This window comes from Rutidosis leptorrhynchoides, chromosome 2 (assembly GCF_046630445.1).
Source record: "Rutidosis leptorrhynchoides isolate AG116_Rl617_1_P2 chromosome 2, CSIRO_AGI_Rlap_v1, whole genome shotgun sequence".
NCBI classification, from domain to species: Eukaryota; Viridiplantae; Streptophyta; class Magnoliopsida; order Asterales; family Asteraceae; genus Rutidosis; species Rutidosis leptorrhynchoides.
In genome coordinates, this window is record NC_092334.1 from 644,205,463 (window position 1) to 644,219,187 (window position 13,725).

The window sequence follows — 13,725 nt, forward strand, 5'->3', positions numbered from 1 at the left end:
TTACTTAAAAAGAAAATATGTTGATATATTATATATATGGTTAGGTTCGTGATATCTATCGGAGACCAAGTCGAATTAAATACCTTCAAGACAAAAGTGAGTTTCATTTGCTCCCTTTTTAATTGCTTTTGCAATATATATTTTTGGGCTGAGAATACATGCGCTACTTTTATAAATGTTTACAAAATAGGCACAAGTACTTAAAAATATATTCTACGTTGAGTTGTACCACTGGCATATTTCCCTGTAGCTTGGTAACTACTATTTACATGGGTATTGTAAACGCGAATCCTGTTGATAGATCTATCGGACCTGACAACCCCAACCGGACTGGACGACCAGTATTCAACGGTTGCACAGTACTTCGTTTTGGTGACTACACTTGGTACGGTGTAGTGAGATTTCATAATAAAGGGAATATGCGACGTTGATTAAATGTTAAGTATGGTTACCAAGTGCTCAACCACTTAGAATGCTTTACATACACTTGCGAGTGTATTATGTTTATGATTATGAAATCTTGTGGTCTATTAACATATTGAAATGATTGTTATGATAAACCTATGAACTCACCAACCTTTTGGTTGACACTTTAAAGCATGTTTATTCTCAGGTACGAAGTAAGTCTTTCGCTGTGCATTTGCTCAATATAAGGACATTACTTGGAGCCGATCATTGCAATGGGACCAAATGTTGATGACTTCGTCCAGGTGGATTAGGACGGGTCATTTCAAAGTTCACCTTAAATAGCAGTTGAAGATAATCCACAAAGAAAAGAAATGACGGAAGTAAGTAACGGAGATCTCAACCTAGAGATATAACATTTAGTCAGTTATGTTCTAACAGACAAAAAGTATGTTTATTAATATAAGGATTATATTAATAGTGACAATTTGTAGTAAGAGTTTCTACTTTTGAAAAGTTTCCATTTAAAGCAGGTTTATAGTTTTAGAACGTTTGGGTTATAATCCTCCACATTAAGACGTTGTACAACTTCGTCCAAACTTCGTTGCTATTAAGTAAGTCGGGATGACCAGATGTAACCGGGGGTCAGGAACTTTCAGTTGGACTATAAGTCTACAACCTTTCGTTTAATCCAAAACCTTATTCCCATTATGGCAACCTAGACATCATCCACTTTACCGTAAATAGCGGTGAGTTCGTATAAGTCATACGTTATCTTTTGATCATAACCTTCACCCATTATGTGAGTATAGAAATACAACATGTTTATGTATTAATAATATGATATTAATAAGTTTATTGTTATCGTATTAATAATTCGATTATCTTTATTATTTATTTAAGTGTATATAAGTTTAGGTTTATTATTATATATATTATTGTATTTTATGAATTAATAAAGTATATGTATGTATAATAGGGAAAGGAATTAATTAGTTATTATAAGTATTATTTTGATGTTTTATAATAATAGTAACAATATAATTAATGTATTTAATTAGTTTAGCCGAATTATATACATATACGATTTAATTTGTTGATTAATTCCATTAGTCACCTAAAAATTATGTTCATAATTTTTATAACTCTAGTTAGGTATATGAATCAGTAGAAACATTTACAAAAATAATTTTTCTAAGTTTTTATATTTATTTCCATTTTTCTTTGCATATGTTCTCGGTTTAGATTAAATCAAAGTTAATTAGGTAATAAATATCAAATTGACCTAAATAAATAATTTTATATTTTTTACAGGTTCTATATTCTGTAAAAATGTTATAAAAATTATTAAATCATATTTTATATCAAAATATTATTTATTTAATATTTTCTAATTATTTAACCATTCTAATCGGCCTATAATTAAATAAATAGGAAAAACAATTTAAAATTAATTTTTATATTTTTTTACAGTATCTAGTGATGCTACTAATCATATAAAATTTTTATAAAAATATATTTAATACACATTTGTATTTATTTTGTATTTTCTTTATTATTTCTCTCGGTTTAGAATAATGCAAAAGTAAATTCTATTTAAATACTAATCATCTCATTTATTTAATTTTTATAATTTTCACTTGTTTATAAAAATATATTAATCTCAAAAAAATTTATAATTATTTTTATTACTGTTTAATATTTTATTACGAATTTTTCATATTTTTCGTGTTTAATTAATAAGTAATTCGTAATTAAATATAAATAATATTCCAAAAATTCTAAAAATCATTTTCACATGTTCCTTAATAGTTCCAACTAATTTTTATACAATTCTTACTGATCTTAATATTTTATATCATTTATATCTATTATATATATATATATATATAAATAGTAGTTTTGATTAAAATATAGAATATATATATATATATAATAGTAAATAAATTTTGATTTCAATTCTAATATTTTTTTATGTTAATTTAAAGTTATGAAAATATTTTTTTCCAGTTTTTAAGTACATATACTAATTTTTATTGATTTATAGTATATATATATACTAACCGAAACAAAAATAAAAATAAATATATAGAACAACATATAAATTAATATTTCGAATTTAATAACTTATATGTGATTAATAGAATCTGTAAAAATTATTTTTACTAATTTTAATGATTTATAACTATTTAATCCGATTTATATATTATTTTATGTAAATCGAAAGAAAAAAATGAAATAAAAAGAAGGAAAAGAAAGTACCTCAAATTTCTTCAAAATTTGGAGAGAAATATTTAGGAGTTATGTGAAAAAATATATGAGTTTTGCGTTGGTATTTATAGGTAAAAATGGTTGGTGAAAAGAAAAAAAATATAATAAAATAAAGGTGCCAATTTTGAAAAAAAAAAGAAAAAAAGAAAACATGTTAAGAATATTTTTAATAAGTTTTTGTCTTTGAAAATATTTAGTCAAAATTCATGGGCTCATTATTTAATTTATAAAAAAATCTTATTTTTTATAAGTTAAAAATATAAAAATGATAAAAATAACTTATCATTTAATTAATTATTATGTTACTTATAGTTTTATATATAATACACATTAATATTAATATTAACTAAAGCTATTTTATATAATTAGTGTAAACTTTAGTTAACAAAACGTGTCGACTAAAAATAAATATTTAATCAATGTCGAATTTAATCATATATTACGTATGGATAATAACCCTAGGGGCAAATTAATCAATTCAAGTATGGAAATGTGAGGGTTGTTATATAGCCCGACATGATTATATGATATCCAAAATTCTCAAATTCATCCGCTTGTTCCAACCACCAATCATCCCGGAGTCATAGAAGAAGTCAACGAACTTCGCGCCCGAGTTGTAGCCTTGGAAAATATGGTGCAAAACGTACCAGCTTCAGCAACATCACCGGCACCAACAGTACCACCAACATCCGCACCGCAAACCTCAACTTCACAATCTGTCCCACGAGCATCAACGTCATACGCACCATAGATATCAAGGAGTACTAATAAAAATCAACGATGAAGTATTGATTCATAACTTCATTGGAGAACTATTAGGCGGCGATTATGTAATCTCTAAAGTCTTAGAGATTATTTATTCTAGCTCAAACCGAAAAGCAAATTAGATTAATATCATATTAACTCATTAAATCCATGATTGCATCTGAAGAAAATATATATGTATATATGTTTTCATAAAGATTGTAATTAAAAATTCTTTTGTACAAACTGTTAATGGTGAAAATATTTTAATGGGTAGGTAATACCCTAGAAATATATAGATTTCATATTAATAAGTTGCACTGTACATTCGTCGAATCTGATTCAACGGTCATTTACTATCATATTTACATCCACAGATATACGTATCCGTTCACCGCAGAATAACCATTTTCATTCAATTTCATATTTGGATTTTGACTTATCAGAATCTAACAAGTGGCATAATGAAGAAACATTGGACAAAAATAAAATTTGTTAGAAACAAACAAATTAACTATGAGAAATTTTGTTAAGAATCCACGCTAACAAAATCCTAGCTAACTGTTAATTCCTTATTACATTTTATTTATCGCAATTTTAATTCTCGCAATTTTATTTATCGTCATTTTATTTCTGTTATTTATTTTACGCACTTTATTTATTGTCATTTAAATACTGTTATTTACGCATTTTAAATACCGGGACACGTATACAATGTTTTGACATATCATATCGACGCATCTATATATATTATTTGGAATAACCGTAAGTCACTCTATATCGCGGTAATGTTCGAGTTAGCATATAAAGGGTCGAGGTTGATTCTAAAATAATATATATACTTTGAGTTGTGATCGAGTCTGAGACATGTATACAATGGGTCATGATACATATTAATTAATTCGAATATTATATATTAAACTGTATATGAATTATTGAATTACTAACTGTGGACTACTAACTGTGGACTACCAACATTGGAAAATTAAAAAATGAATTAAAATATTGATTATAACATATGAAACTAAACAATTTTTCAAGTTTACCACTTGATTTCATCTTAAACCTCAATTGTATCTTGATAATTCCAATCTGCGTTCAAATCTTTCATGAATCTTGAAAACACCTCAATCGAAAGGATGAACCAACCGCACTTCATCTATGGAAGAAACGATTGATGCATATAGTTATGCACCTGAAAAACTCTCGGAACCTGAGTAAACATTTAACACGTAGCTTTGCTATTTCCCTTAGCATTATTATTACCGAAAATAACTTTGCAACTCCTGTTCGAGTTAGCCAATTTTGTCACAGCTCCAGCAAATCAACTTCGACTTTCATCCGGATTAACTTTATTATAACCTTGATATATAAGTTTGCTTTTCGTCATCGTTATCAGGGAACCGTTTATATCTCACCACATTATCAGTAAACTTACCAGTAACTTCATTACTCATCAGCTTAAGTCTCTTCGAAAAACCATTATATTCATTGAAACCCTATCATATACTCATCTGTACCTTGTAACGAGAATTGCCATACAAATTACCGAGAATCAGCAATCAGTATTTTAAAATCTCGCAGCATGTTTACATCAACAGTTATATGTATACATATAACATTTATCTCTTAGAATTATGATCTTCCATTCTGAAATTCTGAAAAAACACCCAGTCTGCGAATCAATACTCAGAATGTTGAAAAAGCTGAATGAAGCAGCAAAAACTGTAAACGACTATAACAGTTAAAAGTTTGATGATAAAGAATAGTATGTTGGCAAAACTCAGAAATGTTGGAACTGAAAAATGGATTGAACAAACCATGAAGGCGGCTGTGGACAAATCACAAATACTAAACCTGCCTTCAAAGAATCCAAATGATTCAGTATCTGCTGAAGTCGTTAACGAATACCTTGCTCCTGACTCTAAACCTTTATAGAGAAATTTTCTTCATCATTCTTCGATATTAGAAATTCTAAGATATCATCGTATCTTTCATTATAAATATCCTCGATATCTCTGACGATATTTTCATAACTATTCTTATCTGAAATCATTTATCTCTTCGCGCTATTTGCGTTACATCATAAAGGAAACTATTTTAGTTTCTAAATTCTGAAAAGTTCGAATTTAAAATATGAATGATATTGAAGTAGTGTTGGGAACTGAAGCATGAGTTAGTATAATATAATGACATTTGATCAACGTGATTATATTACAGTAAGTCATGCTGAGTTTCTAATGAAATGTGATGATTCACAGACCATAACGTTATCATGTGCCATGTTACACGACTCTTACATTCTATCTAATCTATAAACATATCAAGAACATATTTTATTGATAGTTCTATCTTTTCTCTTGAAATCTGGTAAATTAACCAATCAATATCGTGCTATTACAATCTCTCTCTTAGAACATTAGTTATGTTCATTCGAAACTTCATACCTACAAATTCTGGACCATTATTCGCTTGACTTAAAGTCGAGAAGAGAAAATAAAAGGATAGAACTACAAAATATAAAGGAAACGAAGGGAGCAATTTATAGTAAAATATCCGATAGAGCAATCGAAACAGATTATCGCATTTAACCAAGAGGATCCTAATTTCCTTAATTTACGAAGAACCAAATCTTATTACCCAGATTTTCTCCAAATCCCTTAAATTCCGAAAATCAACCGTGACTACGTCACCGGTTAAGTCAAACTTACATTTACTCATTTTATTCTTTTGTGATAGCTTCATTCACATAAACGAATTGTTTTATCTATATTACTCGATGATGATAAAACTCTAATTTTCAGCATGTATAAGTCATGAAAACATACTTATTGTCAACCATGATGATCTCAATCAAATTTCGGGACAAAAATTCTTTAACGGGTAGGTACTGTGACGACCCGGAAATTTTCGACCAAATTTAAACTTAATCTGATTATGATTCCGATACGATAAGCAAAGTCTGTAATGTTGAGTCTCAAATTTATGAACATTTTATATATTGAATTACCCTGTGACTATTTCCAATGATTCACGAATCATTAATTGTAAATAGAAATGTATATATAAATAATTATATATGAGAATAATTATATATTATAAACTAAACCATTATGTGATTAGTTATAATGAAAGGTAGCTTAAGATAACTTAAAAACTTATTATTTAAAACTGTTTACTTATTAAAGAGTATTTTGAGTGTAAATGATTTTGAATAAAGTATTAAATGTATACTTGAATTAATTTGTTTCAGAATATATATAATTAAGACATGATTGAATATATAATAACTGATATATATATATATATATATATATATATATATATATATATATATATATATATATATATATATATATATATATATATATATATATGATTTCTATATAATTGTTAAATGTATGTATATTATAATATAATAAATTGTATAAATATTAAATATTCAAAATATGATATGATATATATATACACTATGAAAAATTATTTAATTAATAATATGTAATAGCATTATATTAAATGACATGTTGAACATATAGTACTTTTATTATTAATATCAACATTGGTATTATTAGTACCAATAAACACTTATGTTTGTCAAAAATAAAGATAATAAAAAAAACATTATTATAAGAATAATTGGAACCACAATTTTAATTTAATAGTATTATTACCTTTTTCAATATTAATATTATTATTATTAATATCATTAATATTATTATATTTATTAAATAATACAATCTATTATTTATAATATTAGTATTTCTATTATTAATATCAGTATTATTAATATTATTATATATAGCATATAAATATAAAATTTGATATGTAAAAATTGTTATATCATTTTTATTATTAATAATGTTAATATTAATATAATTAGTATTATTATTAGTATTATTATTAATAATATCATTAATAATATTATTATTATCAAATTCACCAAAATTATTATTATTGTAATTTATTATTATTATTACTCTTATTATTATTATTATTATTAATTATTATTATTATTATTATTATTATTATTATTATTATTATTATTATTATTATTAATATTTTGATATAATTATAATTATGAATTATAATTAGGATTGGGAATCAGAATCAATTTCAGGTTGCTTTCATACTGTAATGGATTTCCAAATTCGTACCAATCACGACTTAATCAAGGGAATAATCCAAAAATCTGTTACACATCGATTTCGTTTAATTTTTTTTATTTTTTGTTAATAATTCAGCCGACCCTCATTTGCTATAAAATCCAAACAATTTCGGTTAATTAATGAAACCAATTGACATACATTATTCACTATCATTTACAATTACTCCTAATAGCCTTTATTCGATCGAAAGTATCAAAAATATCCAAGAACACAGGCGACTGCCCTGTTCTTGCTTCATTTTTCAATTTGCTCGAATTTGAAATAAATTACAAAATGTATTAATGCAATTATGTTATAAATGTTTTACTTAAACTATCTGGAAAATCTCAAGTTCCAATTTTATCTATCGAGTTCGAATTTTGAAGTCAAAGTTGATTTTTAAAAAGTCAAATAATCTGTTCATCGTAAAATTTGGATTTGTTTGAATGTTTTAAGATAAATTGATTATTCAGAAAGTTTCTAAAAACGATTTAAAACCTTTTTCATGTTGGAATCGTGGTCTATAACAGTCTCCAATCTTCAATTTGATTTTGAGCTCTATATTATGTTTTTCAAACTGTTACTGCTCGATTCCATTTTAATTGTTTAAATTGATTTAATCAATCTTTGAGAATCGTTTTCTGTTCCAATTTAACATCTTAATTACACTCTTTAATTGCTGTTATGATTGTTAAACGTTTCCTGGTCAATCGATTTTCAAGAAGATGATGGAAGTGGAAAACGGGTTATACTAAATTGGGTACGGTTTAAAGCAGATAAAATAGGATGGTCAGATGGTTAAGGGTGTTTACGGGTGTTCGAGAGGTCACGAGTTCGAGTCTCGTATGGGACAATTTTTTTTAGAAAAGCCATTTTAAGGGTATACACTTTCATTCTATTATTATTATTATTATTATTATTATTATTATTATTATTATTATTATTATTATTATTATTATTATTATTATTATTATTGTTGTTGTTGTTGTTGTTATTATTAATGATTGTTATTAATACAAGTATTATAGTTATTATCATTATCAGTATTACTAAAATAAGAATTAGTTACCATTTATTATTATTATTATCATAATTATGATTACAAATACGATTATTAGTATTATTATTGTTGTTAATAATATTATTTTCATCATTAAAAAATATAATGTTATCATTTTTATGTATTATTAATAACATTTTAGAATTATCATTGTTATCAAGATTATTATTATTATTACAACTATATTAATATTATGATCATCACTTTTATGACTAGTATCGTTATTATTGTTATCACTACTATCATTAGTATTAAAATTATTATAGTTATTATTATTATTATTATTATTAGTATTGGTATTAATAATATTAACATTTTTACCCAAAAGTAACATTATTTTTAAAATCTGTCGTTTTTGTTAAAACTAGTATTATCATTGAAAGTAACATTTTTACTATTCTTATTATTCTTATTATTATTATTATTATTATTATTATTATTATTATATTATTAGTAATATCAATATCATTATTATTAAAAGTATTATGATTATGAAAATAAAAGTTTTTTTTAAGATACTATTATTAAGATTATAGGTATATATATAAAACTATATGGAAAATATATAACATAACCAAATTTAATATTTTTATATACAAAAAGAATATATGATATATATATATATATATATATATATATATATATATATATATATATATATATATATATATATATATATATATATATATATATATATATATATATAAATATAATTAATATAAAAATAATATAATTAATAAATTATAAATATAAACTTATTCGATTACGATTATGTGTATTAATATACATACAAATGATATAGGTTCGTGAATCCGAGGACAACCCTACACTTGTTCAATGTCGTCATATGTATTTTTACTACAAAATACAGTATAGTGAGTTTCATTTGCTCCCTTTTTAAATGCTTTTGCAATATATATTTTTGGGACTGAGAATACATGCGCTGCTTTTATAAATGTTTTACGAAATAGACACAAATAATCGAAACTACATTCTATGGTTGGATTATCGAATCGAATATCACCCTTTTTAGTCTGGTAATCTAAGAATTAGGTAACAGACACCATAATTGACGCGAATCCTAAAGATAGATCTATTGGGCCTAACAAACCCCATCCGGGTTACAGATGCTTTAGTACTTCAATTTTATCATGTCCGATGAGAGTCCCAGAATGATGGGGATATTCTAGACTCGTTTTGTTAATGTCGATTACCAGGTGATCACCATATGAATGATTTTTATCTCTATGCAGTTTGTGCGAAATGCCTGATATGAGATGATGTTTATGAAAAATGAAAATAGAAATCTTGTGGTCTATTAAAATTATGGAAATAATCGATTATGATAAACTAATGAACTCACGAACCTTTTGGTTGACACTTTAAAGCATGTTTATTCTCAGGTATGAAAGAAATCTTCCGCTGTGCATTTGCTCATTTTAGAGATATTACTTGGAATCATTCATGACATATTTCAAAAGACGTTGCATTCGAGTCGTTGAGTTCATCAAGATTATTACTAAGTCAATTATAGTTGGATATATTATGAAATGGTATGCGTGTCGTCAACTTTCGATGAAATGAAAGTTTGTCTTTTAAAAACGAATGCAATGTTTGTAAAATGTATCATATAGAGGTCAAGTACCTAACGATGTAACCAAATATAATGTATTCGTCCAGATGGATTAGGACGGGTCATTAGTATATATATATATATGGTCATAATCAAGAGAGAAGCACATTTTTGGGGAGAAGTGGGGGGAAGTAAATTTTTTCCCTTTTTTTCGAATTTTTTTTTTCAGGCATCAAGTTTAGGTGAAAATATGAACATTTAAAAAAGTCACTTTGTGATGAATGTTATTATTTTGGCGGTCAAACTCTCGAAGAAAAAATTGAAAACATTCAATGCATTGAATGTTTTGATTCTGAGTTTATTTGCATCGTTTTGTTTTCATCTTGTGTGAAGTGTTTTTTTCGAAATTTAGCCCGATTTAGACTTTAGGGTTTAGTGTTTTGGGTTTGGTCCTTAAATCCCAAAACCCAAAACTCTCAACCCTAAACTCTAAACCGTTCGTGTTAAAATATTCAATCTAAACCCTAATTTCTAAACCCTAAACCCTAATTTCTAAACTCAAAATCCTAATTTCTAAACCCTAATAGCTAAACCCTAATTTTTAACCCCCTAATTTTTAAACCCTAATTTCTAACCCCTAATTTTTAACCCCTTTTAAAAAACTCAGAATCAAAACATTCAATGTATTGAATGTTTTCATTTTTTTTCTTCGAGCGTTTTACCGCCAAAATAATAACATTCATCACAAAGTGTCTTTTTTAAATGTTCATATTTTCATGTGATCTTGATACCTGGAAAAAAAATTCGAGAAAAACGAAAAAAAAATATTTCTCCCACTTCCCCCATAAAAGTGATTCCTTCTTGATTATATATATATATATATATATATATATATATATATATATATAACAATAGCCGTAAGATATACCTAAGAAAATATTTTTTGCGTTAATGATAGTAGATGACTACATAAAGGTTAGTAAGTTAGTTATTTAGAGTAGTTATTAACAATGTGTGAGTAAATAATACATGTCTCAAATTTTGAGCAGACCTGTAAGAGCTCGTGAAAACTCCCGTATACAATGGTTATGAATATGTTCATTTATTAACTTGAACTCACAACTTCATATTTAAAATGTTAATTCAACACCGAAAGATCGATGACCTTCTGATAATTTCACTATATGTCATGTCCATACTATTCTTTTACGAATTACCCCTAATGAAATCATCAACCCTATGTTAAGTTTGTTTCAACACCATTGACAACCAACTACGATCATAATATTATTAGTATCTTTTTTCGTTACAGTAATATAATTTTTTTGACAATAAAAGAATTACCTCAATACTATCCGTTACATGCTTTCTTTTACATTTAATCCCGAACTTAGTTCCGAACCACTCATAATTGATTATATGTATAATGACTAATGACTTATGACTAGGACTTATTGTGACCCCCAAAAAGTCAATTATTGTTTTTATTTTCAGAATAAAATAGAAAATTTATTTCTAAAAAACTCCCTCTAAGATTACGGTACTTGTGTGGAGATTATTAAAGAAAAGAATTCTCGTTCGAGTTGAGCTCGACAAACGTGGTATTAATATGCATAGAGTAAGGTGTTCCATTTGTGATGATAATATTGAAACGGTGGAACACTCCTTTATTCTATGTAAACATGCCGCGGATGTTTGGTCTCGGATATACAAATGGTGAAATTTAGATAATGTGGTGAATCCTTGTTTCAATGATTTATGTCGAGGTAAAACATATCAAGTTCCAACATCTTCGATTGGTTTAAATGTGTGGCAAGCCCTTCATTGGGTGTGCGCTTATATGCTTTGGAAGAATCGTAACATGACGGTATTTCAAAACAAATGTTGGAGTGTTCCGGTTACTTTCAACCAAATTCAAATTAAATCGTTTGAATGGATATCGCATTGAATCAAAGGAAATAAGTTAAATTGGCTTGTATGGTTATCTAGTCCAAATGTATATCTAGATTTAGTTTAGTACTTGGGCTGCGTACTTTGCATCCCTCCTCGGGTTCTTTCTAGATTTATTCGTGTACGGGGCTCTCTCATGTATTTTCTTGAGAGGTCCCGGTTGTAATCTACTGTGTAACATTCGTGGTTGTTTAATAAAACTTTATTAAAAAAAAAAAAAAAAAAAAAAAAAAAAAAAAAAAACTCCCTCTAGGAAGACACTAGAGAAGAGCGTAAAACGATTACAAAAGCCTCAAAAACTAACCAATCATCCCATCGCATATTACATGAACTTTTATTATTAAGCCTATTAAAAGAAAAAGTTTCTAATCAAATCAAAAATACACTCCTTCATAGAGCGATCCACAAAAATGAGACTATTATGATACCTCCAACTATATAAAACGGGACTGTCATCGAAAAATGAAGATCCAAACCGGTACAAACGAAGAAAGAAACCGGACGGGCTCGTAAACGTCGCAAGTCGACGCTAACTCTAACCGAGCCACATCATTAAAAACCAACCAAATACACCCATAACGAAATAAGACAACCGAAAAACGCACATGAACCAAACCTAAAAAAAAAAAAAACATCTAATTAAACTTAAAAATAAACTTCAAGAAGGCTTTTTATCATTCCTCTCATCCGGCAGATTTGTGAACCCGTCAATCGTGTTAATATGAACCCCTTTACCACCTCGAGATTTGAAATTATACGAAATAACATTGGAAGAGGAGCTACCAATACGTTTCCCGGGTACCCAAGGCATTCCTTGATCCGCAAATTCTTGAAAAAAACCTTTATACTCATTAAACGAAGAGCATCCATCATTAGAGTCCATGAACATTTTTTGAATCGCCTCTCCACAATCTAAATCATCGGCTTTGTCTTTAAGAGAGTACGAACCCTCAACGGAGACATTTTTCCCATTATGTCTCGAAAACTTTTTAGTCATCCCAATTTTTGCTTTGGACACGTTATCTTCACATCGACTATCCGAACCCTCAACCTTCTTTCTCTTCTTCTCCTTCATTAAAGCATTTAGCCTCTCAACGAAAGAGGGTTTAGACACACACACTTCTTGATCAGGTAACTTGATCAGATACCTCCACACATGTCATACTGTTTTATGTTTCAAATTAATGTATATAGTTATTTGTTTGCATAGTAAAACTCGTATTATCTTTATTGTCAAATTGTACAACTTATACTAATTTTTCAGATCATGTGAAATAGATAAGGAGATATAACTAGACTTTCGTAAACAATAGCAATGATTCACAATTATTTGGCTAGCAATTGGTGCGTCTAATTAAGATGCTACAATAACTCTATAGTCACTACAGATTTTCAAATATATTCAATTTAAATTCGGGTAATTGATCAAAATATACTTTTTAAAAAAAATTTCATTCAAAATACACTTTTTTTAAAAAAATTGTCTTTTTACACCATTAGGTCGACCAACAATATGGTCGACCACCCCCTTTACTTGGTCGACCACCTCATTTTTCAAGGTGGTCGACCAAACTTCA